The sequence below is a fragment of the Eupeodes corollae genome, chromosome 1, assembly GCF_945859685.1.
Source record: "Eupeodes corollae chromosome 1, idEupCoro1.1, whole genome shotgun sequence".
In the NCBI taxonomy this organism is placed as follows: Eukaryota; Metazoa; Arthropoda; class Insecta; order Diptera; family Syrphidae; genus Eupeodes; species Eupeodes corollae.
The window spans coordinates 296,040,519-296,047,961 of NC_079147.1; positions in this window are offsets into that span (position 1 = coordinate 296,040,519).

Sequence of the window (7,443 nt, forward strand, 5' to 3'; positions counted from 1 at the left end):
CACGCAAAGCGGCGCTGCATAAAAGGACGAGAGATGCTTATGAGCTCTATGAGCAGAAGAGGCGAAAGGAACGCCGACTTCTCAAAAGGAAAAAGAGAGGGCATGAGAAGCGTGTGGTCGAAGATGTTGAGAGGTTTAAAAGCAGGAATGAAGTTTGAAAGTTTTATAAACAGGTGAAACGAAATTCACAGCTACATAAACCTATAATCGGAGGATGATCCATTCACCATAGACGACGAAAGCCAACAATCCTGTCCTCCCCACTTAGACGAAGTAAAAATTGCCATATCTAAGCTGAAGTCTAATAAAGCCGCTGGAGCGGATGGCTTGAATGCCGAGCTCTTTAAAGCAGCTAGGGATAAGTTGGTAAGGAGCATGCACCAACTTATCTGTAAGATATGGTCGGAAGAAAAAATGCCCGATGAATGGAACCTCAGTATTGTTTGCCCGATCCTGAAAAAAGGAGACCCTCTAAACTGCACCAACTATAGAGGAATAAGTCTACTTAACATCCTATAAAATCTTCTCTGCCGTAATATGTGAACGTCTAAAGCCCATCGTCAACAACCTGATAGGTCCTTATCAGTGTAGTTTTAGACCAGGAAAGTCCACAGTTAATCAAATATTCACATTACGGCAGATCCTCCAAAACTCCAAAAACACCAAATCGACACCCACCATCTTTTCATTGATTTCAAGACCTCATATGACAGCATCTGCAGGGACGAGCTGTATAGAGACATGTCAAGTTTTGGAGTCCCTGCCAAACTCGTCCGTTTGTGCAGGATGACCATGGAGAATTCACGCACATAAAGGTTGGAAACAACTTAACAGAACCTTTCGATATCAAAAAAGGTTTTAGACAAGGTGATGTTATTTTTTTAACGTCGTGCAGAGCTCACACGTCAACACTGGAGGCACTTTCTTTCAAAAGGCTGTCCAATTACTAGCATATGATGATGACATTGACATAATCGGAAGAACTCAGCGTGATGTCAATGGGGCTTTTGTGAGTATTGGGGCAGAAGCGGCAAAAATAGGTTTAACGGTTAATAATTGCAAAACAAAGTACATGCTGTCATCAAGAAAGGAATACACAACACCGACGTGTTGGTCAAAACGTCACCATCGACAGACGTAACTTTGCGGTAATCAAGGACTTTATCTACCTAGGATCCGCTATGAACACAGAAAAGAACACCAGCGCTAAGATCAATAGAAGAATTCCTCTTGCTAACCGCTGTTTCTTTGGACTAAGAAAGCAATTGAGTGGAAAAGTCCTCTCTCGAGGGACCAAAGTGTTGCTATATAAGACCCTTATCATCCCCGTCCTGCTATACGGTGCAGAAGCATGGACTATGACAAAAGCGGATGAAAGCACCTTGGGTCGCTTAGAAGAAAAATTCTTCGTGTGATCTACGGTCCCGCATGCATCGAAGGGGAGTAGAAGATGGAACGACGAGCTGAACGGGCTGTACAGCGACGTAGACTTAGCTAAAACGGTAAAAGTCCGACGACTAAGATGGCTGGGTCACGTAGAGCGCATGGAAACCAATTCTCGGGCCCGAAAAATCTTCGAATCCACACCCACAGGACAGCGCAGTAGAGGAAGACCGCGGATCAGGTGGCGCGCACAAGTGGAAGGTGACCTCACCCAAGCAAGATGGAGAAGTTTTTTGGATGAGGCCCTGGGTTACACAGGCCACCTTAAGTAAGTAAGTAAGTTTAATCGGAAAACAATATTTAGTTGAGCCAAATAAACTTGATTGTTGATCCAATAAAATAAATTATTGAATTGCCAATACACTTGTTTTTTGAGCCAATAAACTTATTTTTTGAACCATAAACTTGTTCATAATAAATACAGTTTATTATAACATAGTTTATTGAATTCGAAAAAAACGTTTTTTTTTCCAAATTTAAATCATTTTTTGAATTTCAAAAATTTTATTGTTGAGCCAACAAACTTGATTGTTAAATCGATAAAATAATTAATTGAACTGGAATAATTTTCTTACTGTACCAATACACTGCTTCTTCCTTTCAAGTTTAATTGTTTAATTTGCTGGAGAAGCCAATAAATTATTTCACTGATTATTGTTTTACCAATAAAATAATTTAAATGATAAAAACTGGTAAGCTTTACTATAGAAATGCCCAATACGTTTTCTCGACTTTATTCATATTTCAACTTCTAATACGTTTTCGGAATACGTGCAAATCACTTTTCTAAAAATATGAAATTTATTGGTTTTATTGCGTTGAGCAATGAATTAGTCTTTGAACTTTAATTTTGTTTCTCTAGAAATATTGATTCAATAAAATTCAAAAACTCTAATGTGCAGTGAGAAACTTGAAATTGAATAAAAACTAAAAGTATTTATATTTAAAAATGGTTTGTTGACCCAATAAACGCATTTATCAAAGTAAAACATTTTTTTTAATAAACCAATTATTTAGCCCAATGTTGAAGTTTATCGGGCCAGTAAAACATTTTATTCATAAAACCAATGTTTATTGATTTTTAAATTTCAATTTTCAATAAATATCGATTACTTTAGTTAATAAATTGTTTATTGACGACACATGGTTTAAGCAAAAATTATTTGTTAATATTTAATTTTATATTATCGGGTTTTCTTATTCGTAAGAACGCTTATTTTTGAAGTATTGATAAATTGTTCGCATTATGGTTTTTCTGGATTAAAAATTTAGGATTCTGTCAGTAATAATGAAAAACTTGATACATTTTGAACTGAATTTTGTTTTAAAAAAAGTACAATTTTATTGCAAAAAGAATCAGGTTTCACTTTGAATTACCCGCTTTTTAGACAGCTGTCACTTTTGAAGTCACCATTTGACAAGTTACTCCATTACTAAAAATGGAAAGATATCCGCTTTTAAAAGCCAAGTTTGACGTTGTAAAAAATTCTACGAAAGTACTCAACATTTTGCAGTCACAGTTCGGAAAACTAAAAACCCTTGCTGACAGTGTTACTTATTTATAAACATCCATTAAAATCTCTTAAAAATAACATCTTTATTATTTTTCAAAATGAAAACTTATTATATCTCAAAATCCAGACGTGATTAAGCAATTTCGAAGTTGGATTCGAACTAAAACCATTCAAAAATACTGTTCAAAGAACACACTTTAAAGACTCATAATCTAATTTAGGAAATCATTGAAGTCGATCCTTCTAAATATGCCTTAGAGATGTTTTGAAACTGCCATTTTTAGTTAAATAATTTAAACTCAATTTGGAAAAGATTTAATTCAAAAGGAATGCGTCATTTAACAATTTAAATTCTTCATATGTTGAGGTAGGTAAGGTACATACCTTAACCTATCCTATTATATTTCCTTTTCCTATATTAAAAGTAACTGTTACATATTGCTCACCGCAATTTAATTTTATATTGTACAAAATCAAAAACTAGGTCAATTTATAAATTGAGAAGGATTTACCAAAAACTGAAAATATCTACAGCACCATTTAAACAAACCTTTAACTTTCGTTTTTAAATCCTTTAAGAAACATTTAATCAGAAAATTTCATAATAACAAAAATATAGAAAGTCAGTCCTTAATAGACCTTTCAATTTTAACTTAAAATCATATTGCAATCGAATTTTTATATTACATTTCTGTTAAATTGTTTTCTTTAAGCTCTATTACTGGACTTATTTCTAAAAAGCATTTCAATGTTTATCATGAAATTTTAAAACATAATATAGGAAAGGTTAAGGTATACCTTAGGTACTTTACTTCAGGCAAGCTATTTCATCGCCTTTCAATTTTATCGTTTACCAAAGCATGTAGGTAAGCAATATAAGGTCCTTTTTCGAATGATTTTAAAGAGAAAACAAAAGTTTTCCAAATAATTAACTTTTATGATACTTAGGACTGAATGTTATAGCCTGGAACCATTTAACTCGTACGTGCTTTTTTAGGCGAGAAAAAGATTTTAGTTTTTAAATGAAATTTTACTTACTTAAGAACGTTAAGGTTTTATGGATGCTTATTTCGGTAAAAGAAGGTATTTTGAAATGACCACAGCAATTTAAATTTTAATTAATGGGATTTGGTACAAAACTTGGTAAAGCTTGGAGAACTGGTGGACTACTTCGGTTAGGTATCTATTCAAGGCCAAATGCATACCAATACTACAAGTGTCCTTTTAAAAAGAAATGTCTTTTAATTTAAAGTGATACAAATTGTCCTTTGGTGTCCTTAAAAAAATTGCAAGTGATAATTTTATATTTAAACGTTACACTAATCTAGTATGATTGTGATATATTAAAACTTAAAGTTAGATATTTCAAGACATCTTTGTTTTAGTGCTAGAAGTGATAGAAGATGAAAAAATGGTTTATGGAATACTTGCTTTTTGCTCCTTATTAATTCATACAAACATTTTTTTTTAAATAATCTTAAGTTTGAAGTTTCAATGTAGACTCCAAAGCCCCTTAACCAATTATTAAAAATTCCAAAACTTTGATGTACATAGATACGGCACCAGCACTCACCTTTCATTCGATAACATTCCTGTTTATGCATTGTCCTTACCTAAAAGTGTCCCCTTTATATCTACAGTTGTTGTCTTTACAAAACAAAAGCAGAATCCTTAACCAAACCAACGAACGTTCATCGTTCAACTTCATTGTCTATCATTGTAGACTTGGATTGTGCTTTTCTCATTCAAAATCTGAATTATTCAACCGCATTTACTGTGGTTGCTGTAAAATATCCTTACAAAGGACTTTCGTTATGTACACATGCATATGCATTGTTTTGCCCAAATAAACCATACATTTTCATACCAATTTTCATATTTTCTTTTTTGTTTCTTTTTAAACAACCCCAAAGCTCCAATTCAGTTCATGTGTGTTCACAACACAATATTTTCCTTAAGGGCACATTTACATATACTCAAAAGTAGCAAATGTAACATGCGTTGTCGTCACACGAGAATGTTAATGCTTGGAAAACGTATGTAATATTGCAATTTGCAACAGGCTTTTTAACTAAAGAAGTATCGAAGAATTAAGTGTTAGCAGATCGAACAAAATATCCCAATTCATCATCAACTTGAAAATGGAGCTTTCGATTGGTAAATTCTGATATCAATCTGAAAAGCCATTTTTTTGACATTATATAGTATTTTACTTGTGTATTTATGTGTATACTGTCTATCAAGTGTCCTTTAACAGTAAAGTGATGTTACTGAAAGCGATTATTGAAAATTTAAACCTTCAAAATTGATCTTAGATAAATAAAAAGTAAATTTTTGTCACTAGATAAATAAAATCTATATTTACAGCATCGATGTTATGAAAGATGTGAATAAAAATCGAGAAGTTTGTATATTATTGGAGAACATCACAAAAATTTTTTCGATTCAATAGAAAAATTGATTAATTTTAATCGAGGCCAATGAAACACAATTGGAAGTGTCAGGGTAGCTGTCAAAAGTAATTTTTTTCAACTCGATGTTATGCAGAAAAAAACGTAGGATTTGTTCCACTGTTCGGTGAGATGAACCATGAGGTCACCAGTGCGCTGATAATTAATCAGCGTTTCCATGACCTTGGAAAGAAGGTACGTGATGAAGATTCGCCTTTTTTGGGAAGAGGCTGGACAAAGGCAATTTTTCATCCGCTCGGAACTAGACCAGAGGAGTAGGAAAGATGAAAAAGCTTACGCAGTGGGTTTTCCTGCGTTGAAGAACACCTCTTCAGAACAATAGCGGGGATACCATCCGGACCAGCGGATGTATGTGTGTTAAGATCTTTTGGTCCCATAGAATCACTAAGGCACTCGATGTCAGGCGGAGTCATAACACTTCTGGCAACAAAGAGATTAGCTTTCTCTAAAGAACTACCAAATGGAGTGTCATTGACAACGAGCGTAGGAACCGAGGAAGAATTCCTTATGTTCTTAACAAATGACCAAAAATTGTTACTGCCTTTGGGACACTGCAGTATTTTTTGCCGTAATTTTTGGTTATATCTACAGTTGTTGTCTTTACAAAACAAAAGCAGAATCCTTAACCAAACCAACGAACGTTCATCGTTCAACTTCATTGTCTATCATTGTAGACTTGGATTGTGCTTTTCTCATTCAAAATCTGAATTATTCAACCGCATTTACTGTGGTTGCTGTAAAATATCCTTACAAAGGACTTTCGTTATGTACACATGCATATGCATTGTTTTGCCCAAATAAACCATACATTTTCATACCAATTTTCATATTTTCTTTTTTGTTTCTTTTTAAACAACCCCAAAGCTCCAATTCAGTTCATGTGTGTTCACAACACAATATTTTCCTTAAGGGCACATTTACATATACTCAAAAGTAGCAAATGTAACATGCGTTGTCGTCACACGAGAATGTTAATGCTTGGAAAACGTATGTAATATTGCAATTTGCAACAGGCTTTTTAACTAAAGAAGTATCGAAGAATTAAGTGTTAGCAGATCGAACAAAATATCCCAATTCATCATCAACTTGAAAATGGAGCTTTCGATTGGTAAATTCTGATATCAATCTGAAAAGCCATTTTTTTGACATTATATAGTATTTTACTTGTGTATTTATGTGTATACTGTCTATCAAGTGTCCTTTAACAGTAAAGTGATGTTACTGAAAGCGATTATTGAAAATTTAAACCTTCAAAATTGATCTTAGATAAATAAAAAGTAAATTTTTGTCACTAGATAAATAAAATCTATATTTACAGCATCGATGTTATGAAAGATGTGAATAAAAATCGAGAAGTTTGTATATTATTGGAGAACATCACAAAAATTTTTTCGATTCAATAGAAAAATTGATTAATTTTAATCGAGGCCAATGAAACACAATTGGAAGTGTCAGGGTAGCTGTCAAAAGTAATTTTTTTCAACTCGATGTTATGCAGAAAAAAACGTAATTAAAAACATAATTCTAGATGGGAAAGAACACAGTTTGTAGCACGTCGCGTCGGTCAAACTGACAGATACAAAGTTTATTGATTTTGGTACAAGGAGGAGAATAAATCTCAAGTTATCAAATCAGTAAACCTAAACAATCATTCTTTTTCGCCAATTAGAAACCAAAAACAAAGGGAAGACAACATTTTGACATATTTGAATTAATAAATGAAATTGATTTATTTTTCCATTGGAAAACAAAACTGCAAAGTTAACAAAAAAGTATTGTGTCAAAGTTTTAAAACTCTTAAAACAATGAGTTTTGGGAATTCTATAAATTTCTTCATGATTTATGGGTGTTTTTATGGTAAAGATCCCCTTTACCACTATCAAAATATAGTTATTGTGGTTTTATATTCATTTGTATGACATTGAAACATTTTTGTTTTGCAAACAAATTCGTAGAAACCTCTTGGGGGGCAATGCACGTTCCATGGAGTAAGAAAAATACATAATGTCCTGCTT